This window comes from Sorex araneus, chromosome X (genome assembly GCF_027595985.1).
Source record: "Sorex araneus isolate mSorAra2 chromosome X, mSorAra2.pri, whole genome shotgun sequence".
Lineage (NCBI taxonomy): Eukaryota > Metazoa > Chordata > Mammalia > Eulipotyphla > Soricidae > Sorex > Sorex araneus.
In genome coordinates, this window is record NC_073313.1 from 229,742,040 (window position 1) to 229,762,414 (window position 20,375).

The following is a 20,375-nucleotide window of genomic DNA, read 5'->3' on the forward strand; positions in this document are numbered from 1 at the left end:
AGCACCAATGATCCTGATGCAGATGTCGACATGGAAACCCAAAAAACAATCCGAAAGATCAATGAAACCAAGAGCTGGTTCTTTGAGAAAATAAACAAGACTGACAAACCACTAGCAAGAACTGACAAAGAGAGAGAGAGAGAGAACCCTAATAAACCGAATCAGAAATGAAAAGGGGGGCATCACAACAGAAACCAAAGAAATTCAAGAAATCATCAGAGACTACTTTGAAAGGCTATATGACACTAAATATGAGAACTTAGAAGAAATAGATAAATTCCTGGATTCCTATAATCTCCCAAGACTGGAATTTTCAGCAATGAATAAGATGTATAATCTACCATTTTTAATGTAAAAATTTGGGAGGGATAGTTGTTCATACGTTGTATAGAAAAAAGATGTGATCCACCACACCCCCCAATTTCTCTTAAATACCAAATTATTCTGAATTTATTCTGAATTTGCCTGAAATGTTAATAAATACAGTAAATGCTAAATTGCATGCAGACTCCTGCAGCTTCTGATACCATATTTCAATTTTAAAGTCTGATCCCATAATGAATGTTTTCCTTAGTAGGGTGTTTTGCATTTATTTATGATGATCAATATTTAAGTATATGCCTGAAAAGTGACATGATTTAGATAAATAACCAAATGTACCAATGCAAAAACTAAGATTTTACCTCATCCTAAAATATTAAAATAAGCCATCATAAATAGTTTATACAAATTCCTAGCTATGCCATAAAAATAGGTATAAAAAGGAAGTTTTATGGCTGAGCAAAAAATTGTAAATAAAGCATTTATTTGCTGAAACAGTACAGAAAAAAGTTATAAATTGTATTCAAGGAAACTGTAGGCTTGGAAAGAACAACTCTCAACAGTTTTGTTAAAATTTAGTATCAATGATGGATTTTATTAAAATGCCAAAATAATGATAAAATAATGATAAAATGTTCAGATCATTTTATGAATAATTTTGCACGGCTTGAAACATAATTTGGATTCTTTTTCTTTCCTGTCTTGATTTTTTTTTTTTCACTCAGGCACTAGAAGGCAGAGCAACCATCTCAGTTTTTCTCAGTACAAGCATAGCTTCTGGGGACATCACAGTCATCTCTGTTTTGCTGAAAAGACAGAAACTCTTTTTTTTCCTTCCTCTCACATGAGTAAATAATGCTTTCCTCCCTCAGTTACAGTAAAGAACCTGCACTGTTAAGCTTTTTACCATTACAATAATAGGTCAGGCTACCACCAGCTAAACTATCTTAAAGGCGTTTTATTTTTAAACATTGAAACAAAGACTCAATGTCCTCCTCCATAGTGCTGAGATAATTCCACCTGTTTAGTCAAATTTCCACCCCTGTGTTCATTTCTGGGCAGACTGCCTGTAATTACTGTGGGTGGGGGAGGGCAAGAAAGACTTGGACGCTTAAGTTCTTATCTTTCTCTCTAAAGCCAGGCTTGGAAGTTTATTTCTCCTAACACTACTGATCACTCTGATAAATTTAAGTTTCTTTTAAAACAAATGTTGAAATTCTGTCAAAAAAATTTCCATTGACTTTTAACATCAAACTTTTAAATAAGACATGCTCAGGAATGTATGCAGTGTTTAGCTAAATGCCTGACAGACAACAGTATCTGGCCCAGAGAATGTATTCAATAAATTAATTTTAATGCGTGAATCTAAAGAGAAAGATTATAAACTAACCCTTAAAATACAGATCAAAAAAACCGATGAAGAAAAAACATGGCACATAACCCACAATGGTAACAGCCAGAAGTAATCAGTGAATATCTGACGATGTGCCCTATTACTCAGAGAATAGCCCATAAACCACATAGATTACATTATGTGTATTAATTTGTAACTTTGATGTTGTGATTACTGTGGAATAAAATTTTTGTATGCACTAAATATTCTTTGCCAGTGTTATTTTAATAGCTACACAATATTTCAACAAATGAGTGCAACCATTTGTCAATAATAACTTTCTTCCTTGCTGCTGAAGTTTTAGGCTTTTCTATTCTTGGCACTATTAGTATTGATAGAGATAGCCCTAACATTTTTGTATTACTGAAGCTTTATGAATATTCATGATGATTTCCAGATGATAAACAATTAGAGGCAGAATGTTAAGATTTTTAATGTATGTGTAAATAAATAATCTTTTGAGTAATTTAAATCCATATTTGGAGTAGCTTGAGGCTGCATGATGTCTGCAAATATGCTTTGTTAGGTCTTCATCTACTGTTTTCAACACTTTCACCCTGATTTTATATTTTCAAGGTGCATCAAAGTAGTCATTCTCCAACAAGCTGGTTTCTGAATCAACAAAGGCTGGAAACTTGTCTCTCCTTCATTAAAAATAGCTCCATGGGTATTTCCAGCTGTTTGCTCAGAACCAGCTGGGATAGTCTACGTGCCTTTCCAATCTTTTTCTAGTAGCAAGCACATTTTTAAAAAATGAATTTTGTTTTGCTAAAACTTTTCAATTCTTTACTGTTCTTTTCCAGAACCCATGAAATAAAACATGAATTAGTTTGTGTCAACTAACCAAATAAAACTTGCCTCTTCCGCTATTTTAATAAAAATGAACTTTAACTTTTAAGAAAGCTTGAAGTAAAAGAAAATCTTTAAAAAATGAAAACTCTGCATAAATAATATTCTAGAACATCATCAGCATTTAAAAAATTTTTCTCTATTGGGGCTAGATAGTACAGAGGGTAAGGTGCTTGCCTTGCATGCAGTCAATCTGGGGTTTAATCCCTAGTATCCCACATGGTCCCTCAAGTATTGCTAGGAGTCATCTCTGAGTGTAGAATCAGGAGTTAGCCCTGAGCACAGCTGGATGTAGCCCCAAAACATATATATATATATATATTACTGCTAAAGAATATCCAGTGTGTTTGCAAAAATATTCACTTATATAGTAAGAAAAAATTAAACTTATATACAAAGTTTACATATATATATAAAACATACATCTATATCCATTTGCTATATACTGATACATATACAAATATATATATATATATGTGATATATATATATACATCTGGGGTTGGAGAGAAATATACAGGTTAAGGTGCTTGCCATACACACGGCTGACTCCGGTTCAACCCTTGCATATAGATGGCACTGCATCTGGTCCTTAGTACCACCAGGAGTGGCCTTTGAGCACAGTCAAGAGTAAGCTCGGAGCACCACTGGGTGTGACACCAAAATCCAAATAAATAAATATGACCAAGAATTCTAGACCAATGTAACCAGAATGATTTTTATGTTTTTGTTGGTGTTTTGGTTTTTGTGTCACATCGGGCAGTGTTTAGAGATTACTTCTGGCTCTGTGCTCAGGGATCACTCTTAGAAGACATAGATAACCATACAGGGTGCCAGGATCAAACACAAGTCAGCTGTGTGCAGGGCAAGTAAATGCCTTACCCACTGTACTATCTCACTGTACCCAGAATAATTTTTTTCCAGAACGATTTTTTAGGATGACAACCAAAAAACAACTCTCTACAAATTTAAGTGGACACAAATAATATGCCATCTGTCCAGTTAGATCTTAAAACCTAGCACCTTAACTATTTATTCTTGGAAAATATACAGATTGAGCTCAGAGTGATTTCATATATAATTAGTTGCTGATGTTACTAATAGCCACTATAAGTTGAAGAAGAAAGAATTTATCATTTTTAAGTACCCAGATCAAACCCAGGTAGGCTGTGTGCAAAGTAAATGACCTAACCACTGTAATACTGCTCTGGCTCCACATTTAAAAAATGTGCTTTCAAAAAAATGACTATTTCATGAAGCTAATCATGAACAATTTGTCATCATCCAATAATATATGCCAAAAAATTTCTATAACTTTTACAAGTTCACAGGACACCATCGCGGAAGGTAACTGGGGGATTCTAAATAGGTGCATGGGAGCAAGAAATTCTTACTGTATTCCCCCATACCTTCCATACAATCTGATGGTAACATTTGAGTTCTTTGCTGATGGAGAGCAATCTATTGGGAAAAGAGAAACTCCCAACACTGTGCAGAGTTGAAAGAGCCTGCAAAGGTAATAAGTAATTCAGAATGAAGCTCTGAAATAAAAGGACTGTGAAGCAAACTGTTGCCCCCCTTTTACTGTGAGTTCCCTATCATGTTGCTCTCATAACTGGAAGAAATTAGACCCACCCATGTGTATACACACACACACACACACACACACACACACACACACACACACACATTATTCGTTTTGTTTGGGAGCCTCATCAGGCTGTGCTCAGGGCATACTCCTGATTCCTGGAAGTGCTCAGAGGGAAGGGCGACGGGGATTTAGAGCCTTACCCCCTTGTACTATTTCTCTGGTCCCAAAAGACATATTTTAAGATTAAAAATTTCCCTCTAGCTCTTGTATTTTTTCACACAAGGTTTGTGTCTGTTCACAGAAATAATGATCCCCTGAATGTAAACAATGCATTTCCCTTCACACATGGCCATTAGATTAGCTTATGCCAATGCTTTGTTACATTAATGTGCTTTGTCTATTGTAATCAGCTTTGCCTGTCACAAAGGACTATAAACTGAAACCTACTTTAGTGGGGTGGAGAGAGGCTAATCAAAACTCTATCTTTTCCTCCTGGGCTGCCCTCGTTCTTGACTCTGAAAGTAAAACGCCTTGTCTCCTCACAGCAAGGATTTTTTTCGGTTGACAACTCATTACTTATTTAAATTTTCTATTTGTATGCGATATGTCTCAAATTGTTATTCCTTACATATGCCTATTCATAATCAGACACTTTCGTGAATTACTATCATAAGAATTGGTAAATAGGGAGAAACCTCCAGTGAGAGAGCATATATGTAGGATGTTCGAGGTCCTGAGTTCAGTTCTAAGCACATTAGGCCCTAGGTAGAGCACCACTAGGTGTGGCTCTGGTGCCCCCAGACCCTCCAAGTCTGCACTGCTGGGCCACAGCATCACAGAAAGTGGCCCTCAGCTCCCACCCCTTACCCCACCACTGCTGGGTGTGACTACTTTAAAAAGAAATAGGAGTTTGACTTTGGCAATTATTTTAATCAAAGAAAGAAATAATTTGGGTTAGTGAAATCTGAGCTTCTTTCTGTTGGCAAACCATTGAGGTTTTTTTTTTTTTTTTAAATTCTTGCCTACTGGATGTCTCATAAATAAACACATGTTATTCCCAGTGGTGCTTGAGCTCTTAGAAAGGCTAAGACTCTCAGATAATGTAAGAACCTGCCAGGAAGACTTCTATGAGTGCAGTAATTCATATGCCATCCATTCGTATGTTAAAGTGCTCATGACTAACAACAAAAGAAATAAGTAGGACCTAGTTGGTTTTTTGTTTGTTTTTTTTCCAGAACTATAGGTGCCTAGCAAATCCTGTTAGCCTAGTTAGAGGTAAGGTACCAGCTTGTTTAAAGAAGACTATGTGTTCCATCAACTGCTCTCTGCATGTGCTTCTGAATTATTTACTAATAATGTTGAAGAGATGGATGAGCATCTCTAGCTCGGGATACCAGCTACATGGCACAATGCATAGAGCTTTACTTTATTGTCCTGTCACCACTGAAATGTGAATACTATTCTGCGTGTCAGAGACTCTCAAGAAGTATGACTGTAACTTCCAGGAAAGATTAAGGTATCTAGAGGGACTCAAAAAAAAAAAAAACTGAAAACAGAAATTTCACAGGATTGAGTTATTCCACATTTGGACCTTTACCCAAAGAATAAAAAACTACAGCAACACTAATTTAAACCACTGATTTCAATTGGGGTTAAAAACAATGTTACCCCCAACTAAGAGCAAAGAGTTGGAAACAAAGTACCCAAACACAGGTTGGATAAGAAGAGATGGCAGGGTCAGAGAGGGAGTATAGTGGATAGAGTGCTTGCCCTGAACATAGTGGACCTAGTTTAATCCCGACTTCTAGATAGTCCCCTAAACCTTGCCTGAGTATAGTGCCAGAAGTAAGCTCTGAACACCACTGGGTTTGACCCTCACATCCCACCCACCCCCGAAATAAATAAGAGATAATCACATGTAAAGTCAGAAGTACTACTTAGCTATTTTAAAAAGATGAATTTCTGCCATTTGTAACAACACAAAGGGAAATAGAGGATATTATGCTTAGTATATTAAAAAAATAAGTCAGATAGAGAAAAACACTGTGATTTTACATATATATAGTATATATATCTAAACACAAATAAGCTAGATAAAATAAAAATAAACACCGAGTCTTAAAATGTTTATATTTATCAGAGGGAAAGAATTTGGAAGAGAGGAAACAAATCTAGTCAGTGGGGTCAACTGCATGGTGGGTGATAGAATTGAACCTGTAGTAGGGAACTAAATGCATGCAGTTTGAACAAATGCTGATTTATTATGATGCTCACATCAGGCTTGTAGTTTATTGATTTTTAAAGTATGCTAAAACTCTTAGATAGTGGGCAATCCTGGGAGAGCGAGCTACAAGTAGTTTGGTTGCAGAGTGGAACAATGCCAAAATCAAAGAAACCTGCTTCTTCCAGCACTTCTGGTAGTGATGGTGACAGTGAGGTTGACAAATAGAGAGGGAAAAGCAAGTTACTCCAGAAAAACCTGTAAAGAAGCAAAAGCCTGGTATGCCTTTTAGAGTCCTTTTCTCTGTGCAGACAGTAGCATAGTGGTGACAACACATTTCAGACTTGAAAACTACAATGTGCCAGTGTTCACGACTTTACAGGGAAAGTCCTCATTGATATTCAAGAATATTGGATAGATCCAGAAGGTGAAATAAAACTAGGAAGAAACAATATTTCTTTAAATCCTGAGCAAAGAGGCCAGTTGCAGGCAGAGGTACTTTACACTGATGATGCAATTAGAAAACAGAAAAACCAAAGCCATAAAGATAAACCTGTACTGTTCTACTTGTTTTTTAGTTTGGTTTTGTTTCCTAAATATTACCATATGAGTTTTCTAAGCCACTGTATATTTGGATTACAATAATTTGTAAGATGAACACTTTTTAAAAAAATCTGCCTGTATTATTAAAAATCTGAGTGAAGGGGCTGGAGCAATAGCACAGCGGGTAGGGCATTTGCCTTGTATGCAGCTGACCTGGGTTTGATTCCTAGCATCCCATATGGTCCCCTGAGCACCGCCAGGGGTAATTCCTGAGTGCAGAGCCAGGAGTAACCCCTGTGTATCGCCAGGTGTGACCCAAAAAGCAAAAAATCTGAGTGAAGCTAATTGTCAGCTGTAATAGGAGGAATGCTTGCATATACCACCTAGTATAAAAGAAAATCAAGCAACACACAAACAGACATAATCTTCGCTGAGGTATTTGTTGCAATTGGAATTTGGGGATAGAGGTCAAGGATGCTATGAAGCATCCTATAATGCACAAGGCACTCCCACAATAAAGAATTATCCAGTTCAATATTTTAACAGTGCCCAGGTTGAAAAATCGTCCTTAAGGAAATGAAACAAAGATAGACAAAAGAAGAGTATTTCCTTTCAATCTTCAAAAAAAGTTACCACCCAGGCAGACTAGAGATTCAGAATTTCATAATAGACAAAGTTTCCAAACAGAAGCCAATGATGGGAACATTCAGAATATTCTGATAAATGAGTTTAGTAAACATGGACACACTGGCGTATAGACTAAGTTCCAGAGATACATGTAATTATAAGATGATAGTGCTCACTGCTAGCAAGAAAGCCATCCTTCACCTTTTATTTGACTACACAGGATATTTGTGAGTTACATGAAAAATAAAATAGAAAACAGATGTCAACCCATCTAAAGTACTTTGGTACTTTAGGTATAGCCGTTTTTGATCCATTTAAAATCTTTTCTTGTTTGGAAAAGTGTTGGGCTGGGGGATAGAGTACAATAAATAACATCAGTGTTGTGACACATGAGAAAACCTCCAGCTATTTTCAGATTTTAATCATCTTACGCACATTACAGATGCAGGTTTTTGGCAGATGCTCAGAGGAAAGAGCTTTATCAGTTCTCAGCATCTAATTACTTATCCTAGACAAAATTAGGCAAAATTCCAAGTATACAGAAGACTCATGTTCTGTCGGGAGTTATTAATTACAAACAGATGAAGAAGCATTAATTTGTTTTGGTGAACATGCCAGGGTGTGGACAGTTCTGTCAAAGAGCATGGGAAGTGGAGACTGGGGACAAGGTGAGTTGCAAGGCTCAGCTGGTAAAGGAAAGGATTAGAACCAGATGGCCCAGATTTGTGTCTTTTAGCCAAGTTCCTACAAAAATATTCTTGTGAAATTTAAATTCAGTTGATGCCTGATTGTCCTATTCTTGACAAAGAATCTAAATTTTTTTGAAACATAAGCAATGTTTTGGTTTTGTTTTAAAGACTTTAAATAGTTCAACACACTCTGACAACATACTCTATACACATTTGCACAAACACAAAATAAGACAAGAAAATAATAGATCAAACTTTAAACAGTGATATTTTAGGATGGTGAGATTATAGAGGATTTAAAATTTTCTCTTTTATATTTCTGAGATGTTCAACATTTCTATAATTATTTTTATAGTCTTGAAATAAGCTCAACTGGAATAATTGTATCCCTTCTATATTTTTATCCCATTCCTTAATTATAATCTAGCTCTATCTATACTGCTAACCTTTAAATACTGACATGGCCATTTATGCTGAAAAGAACCAATGACCTGTCAGAGGGACTAAATGGATCAAAATCTCATCTAGGGCTATCTGCTAAAATAGCTGGATATCTATTCAGTTAATTTTAATGAAATTCTTTAACAGATATTATGTATGGTATCAGATGCCAGTATAAAAATATCATATGATATATGAAATAATATAGGTTTGCCTGAAGGTCATAGTTAGCAAAGATTTAAAGTGTTCATTTTAATATAATACTAAGAAAATTCAAATGACTGAACTTACATATATCAAAGCAAGGGCCGACAGCTTCCTCCTCAAAAAAATCGTTAGCGACAACCACCACTTCAGGTTCAAAGCAGAGTCACATCAAACACTGATAGGTATTCCCATCAAAAAGAAACATAACCTCTTAAAATTCAAGTCTAGGTAATTAAGCAAAGGAAAATGAAAGTTTAAAACCTGAAGTAAATCACTATCACTATCTCTCAGCTAATGAAGTTGTCTATATGACAAGAAGTGAAAAATATATTACGCCCACTGTGATCCTGGAAGTAGGTAAATGATCTGTCTTACTCACTGGCTTTTCCAGTTTCACACCATTAACCACTGGGAAATTTTGCTTGATCGATGATAATTTCCCGATGAGCCCAGGGAATATAAGCATATTCCCAGAGCTTTCTGAAAATGGAACTGAGTAGTTCTTCAGTTTAAAATGCACTGTAGCACTGTAGCACTGTCGTACCATTGTTCATCGATTTGCTTGAGCAGGCACCAGTAACGTCTCCATTGTGAGACTTGTTGTTACTGTTTTTGGCATAGCGAATATGCCACGGGTAGCTTGCCAGGCTCTGCCGTTCGGGTGGGATCATCTCGGTAGCTTCCCAGGCTCTCCAGGAAGGACAGAGGAATCAAACCTGGGTCAGCCATGTGCAAAGCAAACGCCCAACCCGCTGTGCTATCTGTTTAAAATACCACTTAAACAAATCATGCATGGAAGGTATGGTGGGAGATATTTTTTTTTTTTTGCTTTTTGGGTCACACCTGGCGATGCACAGGGGTCACTCCTGGCTCATGCACTCAGGAATCACCCCTGGCGGTGCTCAGGGGACCATATGGGATGCTGGGATTCGAACCCGGGTCGGCCGCGTGCAAGGCAAACGCCCTACCCGCTGTGCTATCGCTCCAGCCCCTGGTGGGAGATATTTTGAGGCTGAAAAATGAAAATATATGGTCCCTGGTAACACCACTTTGGGGTAGAGATGGGCCAACAGGTGGTACTTTAGACCAATAGTTCCTCATCTGCTCAATGCTCTGACTCTGATCTTTGGCTGCTTATGTATCCTTCACAGAGTAAAGTTTATCTATCCTATTTCTAATTCTTTCAAGTTTTGAGTCTCCATGAGATAAGATACCAGCAGATAATAATACATTCACTTCTTGAAAACAATCTTCCAGTTTAACTAAAACATTAACCTTGACCCAGAAAATTAGTCCAGTAATATTTCTATATCATCAACAAACACATTACTAAAATTCAGCAATCCTTCTCGTGGTCCATTACAACCATTATCCCTTCCAAAAGTAGTCATTGATTCTTTTTTATTTTATTTTATTTTTTTGCTTTTTGGATCAAACCCAGTGATGCGCAGGGGTTACTCCTAGCTCTGTACTCAGGAATTACCCCTGATGGTGCTCAGAGGACCATATGGGATGCTGGGAATCGAACCCAGGTCGGCTGAGTGCAAAGCAAACACCCTACCCACTGTGCTATCACCCCAATCCCCTGATTCTGACATCTAATGCCACAGATTAGTTTTGACTTTTTATTTTAAGCCTCTTTTAAAATAGTACTTCAGAGACTTGTTTTGTTATGGGAACGTTTTAAGCCAATAATAAATATTTGAGTTTAATTCGTACTGTGATGTTTATTTATAAATTACCCATCATCTTCTTGCTTTGTAGTATCACACTGTGATATATTTCACCATTCTACTGTGAAAGAGCATTAGGTAATTGCTAATAATAACCCCAGCGTGGAGTTGTTATGGTCAGTGCAACACAGCACTTAATATGTCTTTTTTTGGGTGGTCAAATACAAAATTTTCAGTTGAATATATATCTAGGTGTAGAAATGTTAGATCATTGGCAATGCAGATATTGAAATACTAGATATTGTTAACAGTTTTTCTCTATGCTGATTTTAACATTCTGCTTTCTCTTACTATTTTGAAAGAAGAGTACATTTGTTCCCATTCTAACAAATCATCATCATCATCATCATCATCATCATCATCATCATCATCATCCCGTTGATTGCCGATTTTCTCGAGCAGTTTCAGTAACATCTCCATTTGTCCTAGCCCTGAGATTTTAGAAGCCTCTCTTTACTCGTCCTTCCCAACAGTGCCACATTGGAGGCTCTTTCAGGGTCAGGGGAATGAGACCCATCATTGTTACTGATTTTGGCATATGAATACACCACAGGGAGCTTTCCAGGCTCTCCAAGAGGGAGAACTAGACTATAAGAGGTCGGGAGATTGGTTTTATAGTCTCTAGATATTGACTGTTGATGGGATTACATTGTGCCGGGGACCGCCTAGCTACTGGAAAATGGGGGATCTGGGTGGAAGAGGCCCAGTCCCGATCCGAGCAGGCTCGGAGATCTCAATTCTGGGTCCCATTTTTCAAAAAAGTGAATTCTAAGATAACAAGATAGTTTGTCTGTCTCAGAATAGTTTGGAACTATAAGATGTAAGGATAGCTTGCATTCCTATGAAAAGTTCCTTACTACTGGACTAGGACTGGACTATTACAAGACAACTATAACAAGACTATAACAAGACTATAACAGAATGGGAGATAGACAATTGTTCTCATTGGCTCACATACAGAGGGCACTATTGGCTCCTATTACAAGATAAGCACAAAATATTGCCAGTTTCCCCAATTTCTTCTCTCCTACAAAAATGTTTGACATAACTATTGGAATAGAGGCTACAACATTTCCATTACCCTGAAAGTTACAAAAGGCATACGCAAAAATCTTCTGGTTTTGAGGAGTGTAGAGAATTCCTTTATGGTTAACTCTTAAATCTATAGAAAACAGAGTTAAGCTACTACTTAGGAAGGGAAGAATCTTTTTTCCATTCAAAAACTAACAGATACAAGGCAGAAAATGTCGAAAGAATAAAATGCTGTCTTTATCCTTATCCCACCCCCCCCTTTTTTTATTTTCTTGTGACACACCCAGCAATGTTCAGGGGTTACTCCTGGCTCTGTGCTCAAGAATCACTCTTGGCGGTGTTTGGAGGACCATATGGGATGTCAGGGATTGAACCCAGAACGACCTTCTGCAAGGCAAACAGTCTACTGGCTGTACTATCACTCCTGCCCCAGGAATTTCCTTCTTAAAGACCCAAGTAGCTTATAACTAAGGCTGGACTCCAGCAATGGAGAAACCGTCTAGTCTCCGCAGCAAGCTAGCATCAAAGAACAAGAAATAGTAGCTGGGAAAGAATGAGAGCATGGAATGAATCCTAAAAAATATCTGAAGAATTTTCAAAAATAAAAATAAAACAACCAACCTACCACAGATCTTAGAAGCCAAGGAAGCTTATGATCATTTTAAGCTGGATAAATACTAAGGCAGAGAAAATAGCTACATACAGCTAGTCAAACCTCTGAACTTTAGAGCAAAAAAAAAAAAGTTTGTAAACAGCTAAGAGAAAAAAAAAGAAACATTACATTTAGAGGGGGAAAAGTTACAGCACATTTTGTATGCAATCACAAAGGTCATGGAGTGATATCATTGAAGTACTGAAAAGAAAAAAATTGTTGATACAGTATTCTATAACTCATGAAAATCTCTTTCAATGAAGACAGTGAAATAGCTTTTAGAATAAAGTAGTTTAAATCTCAGCAACAGTATATGAGAATTATATTTAAGCTATATATTGTTTATACATTTCTTTCTCATTAGCCATTTTATTGGTTGTGAAGATAAAAGATACAGACTGTGGCAGATACTGCTTCCCACAGTGAGGCGGGGGAAGCAGGGAAGGGGGTGGTCAGAAATTGTGACTATGTATTACTTTACACGTTAAAAGAGAAGTTAAAGATGTGATTATGGTTATGGACCCAGAGATGGGAAAAGTATCCTCGATTATCTGTGAGTCTAATTTAATCTCATGCATCATTAAAAGTAGAAAACCTTTCCCAGCTGTGATCAGGAGTAAATGTGATCCTGGAAGAGGGGCCGTATTGATGAGGAAGAGGGCAGAATGAAAACATTTGAACCTTAAAAGGAACAGAAATGAATTCTTCCTTAAAGGCTCTAGAAAGGGATGCAGTGTTATCTACACCTTGATTTTAGTGCAGTGAGACTTATGAAAGATTCCTAACCTAAAGAACTGTTTAAAGTAATAGAACCACCACAGGTCCTAGGCATACCATGTGTTAAGTGGCAATAATTATTCAAATCTGGATACTGGAAGCTGAAAATCCATAGTACTATATATATGTTATGGTTCTAATTTGCATTTGTCCAATAATGAGTAGGGTATCTTTGTGTACATCCATTGGATGACTCTCTAAAGATTTCAGGTTCACAGTTGTCAATGACTTTCATTTGGTTACACCTTTTATTTCAGTTCCATTTTCTCTTTTCTCCTGAAAATACTCTGGTTTTGTTAACTTTCCCTTTCCGCTTCCCTCTTCTTTTTTTAAACTTTTTTTTTATTGAATCACTGTGAGATAGACTCTACAAAGACTTTCATGATTAGGTTTCAGAATTCTCTATTTTTTCTCTTTTTTAAAAAAAAATCCCAGCTATGTTCTGATGATTAGTTTAATTATCTTTGTTTCAATACTATACTCTTTCCTACTACAACTTTATGAAGTAATTTGCTATTTGTTAAGTCTAAGATCTTAGATTTTTCCTTTTAAAGTCTACCTTCTATATTCTCTCTCTCTTTTTAAAAATGAAAGACATTTATTTATTTATTTATATGGCTTTGAGGCCATTCCTGGTGGTGCTCAGTTGTATTTCTGGCTCTGTGCTCAAAAGCAACTTTGTTGGTGGTCAGAAGGGCCTATGTAATGCTAAGAATTCGAGCCAGGGTTGCAAGCAATGAAGCCAGATTCAAGGCAAGCACCTTACCTCCTCTACTCTCTCTCCAGTCCCTGCCTTTCCATATAAAGATTTAAATCAGCTTGGTTCAATTTATGCATACATAAAACCTACAGCACGGGGACAGTTTTTACTTTGCAATGTTGAATTTTTAGTTTAGAGAAATATTTTTATTGTAATAGTTCACTTTTCTCTGTTATATAGCTTTATCATATAGAAAATTACTATTTTGCATGATTAAATGTTGTAATCTTTTATGTGGTACCTTAATTTTTTTATTTAATATTTATTATTACTGGAATATACAACTTGATAGCTTTTTAATATTAACCTCGTTATGGTAAGAACAAACATTTATTAGGACATCTTTAATTTTTTATACCCATGTTAAAGTTTTTATTGAAAGAGCATTTTACACATATTTTAGGTACTATGGAAATGCAAATTTTTTCATAAATAGTATATATAAAATTTTTATTTCCTATTTGTTTTTCTTCCTGATATATAGAAATTTAATTGTTTTTTAGTATGTTGTATATTGACCTTATATTCTTAGCAGTGTAGCTTTAATTGAGTTTTGTGTTTAGTGAGAAGTAGAGAAAAGAAATTTTCTAAAGCACTAAATTATTTCACAATCTATACATATATTTTTCAGTGACTAGAATAGAACCCAGGGTCTCACACTATGAGTCATCAATTTGAATGCTGACTGTCCCCAATTTCCTACAAGTTACCATAATTCCTATAACTGAATTGTATCTGCAAAGTTTCTTTATGCTGCATAACACACTCATAGGTTTCAGGAATTAGAATATGGACATAATTCAAGCACTATTTATTACACTCATATTTCTTTCTCCTCCCTTATTATACAGGTTAGAATTACTAGTTTAATATTGACTAGATCAAGAGATAGAAACACATTTGGGGAGGGGAGGGGATGGAAGGGGAGTAGAGGGGAGGGGGGGAGGGAAAAGAAAGAAAGGGAAGGGAAGGGAAGGGAAGGCAAGGGAAGGGAAGGGAAGGGAAGGGAAGGGAAGGGAAGGGAAGGGAAGGGAAGGGAAGGGAAGGGAAGGGAAGGGAAGGGAAGGGAAGGGAAGGGAAGGGAAGGGAAGGGAAGGGAAGGGAAGGGAAGGGAGGGGAAGGGAAGGGAAGGGAAGGGAAGGGAAGGGAAGGGATGAAGAGAGAAAGGACTTAAATGGTCCACGGAGATAACTTGAGTTGAAAAGCACATGCATAGCATATGCAAAGCCTCTTCATTGTTTCCAGATGTAGCCTAAAAAATAGCTTTCCAGGCAAGAAAGTTGAGAATAGCCCTCTCAGACTCCATCCCCCATTAAAAATCTAAGTTCTTTTTCAAAGTCTAGAGGGTTAATTTTACATTGTCCATTCCCTTGCTTTGTTTTACAAGTGTACAACATACGAGTGAGATCATCCCTTTTCTCCACATGACTTATTTTGTTTAACATGACACCTTTATGTCTTATCTATATTGTAGAAAACTATGAGATCTCATTCTTTGTTACAGATGAGTTGTATTCCATTGTGTTAAAATCAGAATTTCTTTATTCATCATTTGTTATCAGGCTGTTGTGTTATTTCTAGATCTTGGCATTATAAATAGCATTATAATGAACATACGTGTGATTATATAATTTTGAATGAGTTTTTCTGTTGTTGGGGTAGATACCAAAAAGTGAAATTGCCTATAGTAGTTTCATTAGCCTTCTAATGCTAAATTACTTTGCATTCCAAAAATACCCTCACTCACTTGTAATATACAATCACTGTATCATTGTCATCCCATTGATCATTGATTTGCTCGAGTGGGCCCAGTAACGTCTCCATTCATCTTAGCCCTGAGATTTTAGCAGCCTCTCTTTACTCATCCTTCCCAATGGTACCACATTAGAGGCTCTTCAGGGTGTAATATATAATATTTTTATTTATTTTTTAAACTTTTTTATTAAATCATGATATATAATACTTTTAAGTATATCATTTCACTTGCCAATACTTTGTGTGAAATTGTCAATACTTTTATATGTATACTTCCAAATTAAAATACCTTTTTGTTGTACTGGACAAGTAGGAACTGTAAATAATTTGAAAAAATGGTAGCTCCTTAGCCTTAAGAACTTTATGATCTTCTGAATTTGTCCTCTTAATGACATAGTTTTTTTTTTATGTCTCTCCCTTTTTTGGTGATTTCTTAGCCCAAAATGAGTTAAAAATTGTCTGACAGATGGGATAAGATAATCTTAAAGAGAGCTGAAGTGATAGCATAGCAGATAGGGTGCTTGCCTTGCATGCAGCTGACCAGGGGTTCATTCCGAGCATCCTTTATGGTCCCCTGAGCACCACCAGGAGTTATTCCTGAGTGCATGAGACAAGAGTAACCCCTGTGCATCACCAGGTGTGACCCAAAAAGAAAAAAAAAAGACAATCTTAGAGAGCCATATATTTCTGATAGGACAGTTTATTGGTTTATTTCCTGTATTTTATACCAGTTATCAACATATGTTGATTCCATCAGAGTAGAGCTGAGCCCACTTTAACATGAGCAGCACTGGTACATTATATGCTCTTAATAAATATGTAGTGGCATTGAAAATGTAACCACCAGATATTACCACCATAGGTAATAGTTCACTTTTTCAACTCAATAGTGAAGGATGTTCTCTATGAAAAAAAATGCAAATGTATTTTGGGATTATAGTCACTATGCACATTCCTTTATCTCACCCCCTGATAGTGCAGTTCATCAAAGATACCAAATATTTAAATCAGTATGGCTCTAAGTTATCAGAACAAAGCCCTAGAGTTAAACTGAGGAGTTCAGAAAGGCAGTAGCCTACATTTTGACAGTGATTATTCTCAAGTGTTTTTCACGTTGAACTGTCAGAAGCTGTGTTCTACAAATCAATGTCTTTTTAAATAAAGAAAACATGAAAAATGTAAAGAAAAATTAGGTTTTAGGACCCTCTGCACCTAAACACTTTGATTCCAGAGACCTAACACATTTGGGCATTCAGTGCAGCTTCTTACAGCAATGCACTGGGACTGTGAGCTGGGCTACAACTCTGTGCTGCCCGGGGATGGATCTTTCCTCTCCACCCTGTCTTCTGCATGGAAAATGGCAGCGGCAGCAACATCCACATGGCAGGAGCCATCTTCTAAGATTCCTAACCCAGAGGTATACGGTTTTTACACTTGGGGCTCCTAGGGAATCATGGGAAGTGGGTGTAACCGGCATGCCCTTGGCCCAGATAAATCCGGGGCTGCTGAGAGTGAAACGGACCCTCTGCGCCTAAAGACTTTGATTCCAGACACCTAACACATTTGGGCATCCAACGCAGCTTCTTACAGCAATGCACTGGGACTGTAAGATGGGCTATGCAATTTCTGGCAGAATTTTCCCTGGACTTTATACAGAAATCCAAAACCGCGACTTAATATCTCTTAGTTGTCAGCAATGTGAAACGGTTCCTTTTTAGCAGGTCTGACTTGCGGGGAAACTCCAAATAATAACAGTGAGGTTTTTTTTTGAAATATTGAAGGTAATCAAAGTAGCAGCCATTTCTCTGGACTGTGAACTAAGCACACTCTTCACGCGGGCCGAGAAGAGGAAATATTCCTCTTTCCCGGTTGTTTCCCATTTTCGGGGAGAAACGCAGCATGGCGTCTACCATACTATGAGGCGTGGGAAGGGGGATGAGGGGGAAAAAAAAGGAAAAGGAAAAAGGGGGAAAAAAAGAGTTATGTACTTGGAGCAGTGGGGCTACATAATTCCTCATTCTCAGCAATGGAAAACTAATTATCAAATGCTTCCTTGGTTGTAGGGATGTCTTTCTTGGGGGAAAACTCCAACAACAATAGTGAGTTTTGTGTTGAAATATGGAATGTAATCAAGGTAAAAAGAAAATGAAGTGAAATTGATCAGTTATGCAGTTGGGGGTGGGGGGGGCGGTGGTGGGAGGTATACTGGGGGTTTTGGTGGTGGAATATGGGCACTGGTGAAGGGATGGGTGTTTGAATATTGTATAACTGAGACATAAGCCTGAGAACTTTGTAACTTTCCACATGGTGATTCAATAGAAAAAAAAACTTAGGTTTTAATCGAAGTCAGAAATCTAAATCTGATATCAATTAGATTAATTTTCCACCTCCCAGGACATTTTATAATAAAATCTGAATGATACATATTAGGGCTTTGATTATTAGAGAATCATAAGTCTGAGTTTTAATCATGACTACAACTTGGCATCTAAGAAATAAGGCAATAAGTCTCCTGGATTTCATATGATTCAAAGTGCATTCAGTCCTCTTTTGTTACCCATCAAAAAAAGTACTTGACTGAGAGCTAATTTAGTTGAAGCTCTGCACTATAAAGCACTTGATTGCATTAAGTGTCAGACATGTTGAAATGGTGACAAATAGTCAACCCTGTAAAATATTCAGGGTCATGGGTTACATTTGATCAATTCCACTTACTAAGAAAATAGATTTCTTTGTGTATTATGAGGAGGAAACAGTAATATTAGCTTCAAGTTTCCATGGTGACTTCTGAGAACAATTCTTATACTTGAGAATTGTCTCTTTAAGCCATCTATTTTTATTTTTTATCTAGAATTTAAATGCTATTTCTAGGTCCCTCCAAATGATATTACAATTGTGCTAATTTACTTAGGCAAAAATGTTGCCTGCAGCAAGTGAGCTTTAATATGGAAAGTAAAGGTAGGTTGAAAGGGGGTGAAGAAGCTGAGGTACAGGTAATATGAATGAAATTTACAGATAAAAAGAAAAATGGGTAATATAATATATTTGAATATAAAGATGAATTTTCCCTTAATTCTAAAAAATTTTCCAACAGAAAAAGCATATGGCTTCATAAAAGGTATTTGCTTACCTGTTTTTTTTTTTTTGCACCCAGGAAAGCCATGCAAGTCAACATAAATGTCACTTGGACACCATTTTTAATGCTTACTTAGAGTATAAATTTCACACTCTAAGAATCAATTAACATTTAGTGATCCTATCCCAGTCAATAAAAGAGTTTTAAAGAAAAATCCTACTGATTAATTAAAGCTAATCTTGGTCATATTCTGACTAAACACTTACAGAGAATACAGCTAATGAACATTAAAAGAATCAGCACAGATTCAGTGAGTAAAGAAAGCTGTTATTATTTTAAGTAAAATTAAAACAGATGGGAAAAACTGACACACGTGTATTCAGATATGTGATTGCCTCACATTTAATCTTCCATGAATGGCTGAAGCCAGATGGTGATGGCTTTCCAGAGCACAATGTGAGATACAGCATCAATTTATCAATTTTTTCTTTTTGCCAATGCACTATGTCGGTTACAACTTTTCTTTTTAGTGGATGCTGCACATAGCAAACGGAAAGAAACTATCATGAAAACATGTTTTGGATGTTTTGAAAATGAGGTATCGGTCAATTTATCAAATTCAAATGCCCAATCACATTCTCCATCAATCAATTTCCTTCAGTTTTGGTGCTATGTTCCCACATTCATTCAAATGGTGGGTTGATTAAGCAAGAAATCTAAAGAGATTTTTGAATAAAAAAAACAGCAAAACATACTATGTAGGAGAATAACTAATCTATTCATTAATCACTAAGGCCAAAAGGAGGGATGTTATTTTCCTTGAACTTTCATAGCATCTCACAGGACCTCTTCCGGAATATTATGTTTTTTCTTGGATAACAGTAAGTACAAAAGAAAACAGAATTCTAATAGAGCAACCATAATCCTTTATCATTGCTCTATATAGTTAAGTTGATTTCCATGACTGGACAGTAAACTCCTACCTACACTATTTCATCCTTTCAGATCTGATAGCACAATAGCTAAAAGATAGGGGAAATTAAGGCAAGCTTTAATACAGAAAGTTTAATACGGTGTGACAATTGCCACTTATGTCTATCACATCAGTAAAGTACTGTGCTAGACACTATATTTCCGTTAGCCCTCAGAACAATCTAATCTACTTGACAGATACGGCAAAATATGATAACTCACAAGTGAGGTAAAATACTTAAAGACATTTCAGATAGTTAATGACAGAATTGGCATTCCATCCCATGCCTATATGATACAGAAGTTTCTTGAACTTTCAAAAATATCACCTGCTAGGAAAGACAAAGGAAGTGGTCAGTGTCTCTGCAGGAGTAGCTGGGCACAGACAGATCACAGTGTGCACAGCCCATGCAGCCTCTAGTCTCCCAATGAGGGCGCCCAAGGAAACAGTGTCTTAACTGCATGTCTGCACAGAGATGGAATTTTGGGTTACAGCAGTGATGGGAGATGTCACCATAGCAGGCTCAAATGGTAAAGTGGCATCTCACAGTAGGCAAGAAAAGTATACAAAAAACATGGGCAAGAGTAAAAAAACTCTAAATTAAATCCCGGATTTCTGTAAGACTAGGAAGTATTGGTCCAGAGAAATAATCTGGAGATTATAGTAATCCCTATTATTACTTTACTGAGTACTAGGAAAAGTGTGTAATATTTTTTATTGTTCATTTGTTTGTTTG

At 36.6% G+C, this 20,375-nt stretch overlaps 1 protein-coding gene and 1 pseudogene across 4 annotated transcripts in view; one reads left to right on the top strand and one right to left on the bottom strand.

Annotated features, from left to right (window-relative positions):
• Positions 1-20,375, bottom strand: part of ANKRD44 (ankyrin repeat domain 44) — a 341,805-nt gene that overhangs the window by 55,337 nt on the left and 266,093 nt on the right. The window lies entirely within an intron of this gene.
• On the top strand, positions 6,531-7,019 carry LOC105943087 (activated RNA polymerase II transcriptional coactivator p15-like; annotated as a pseudogene).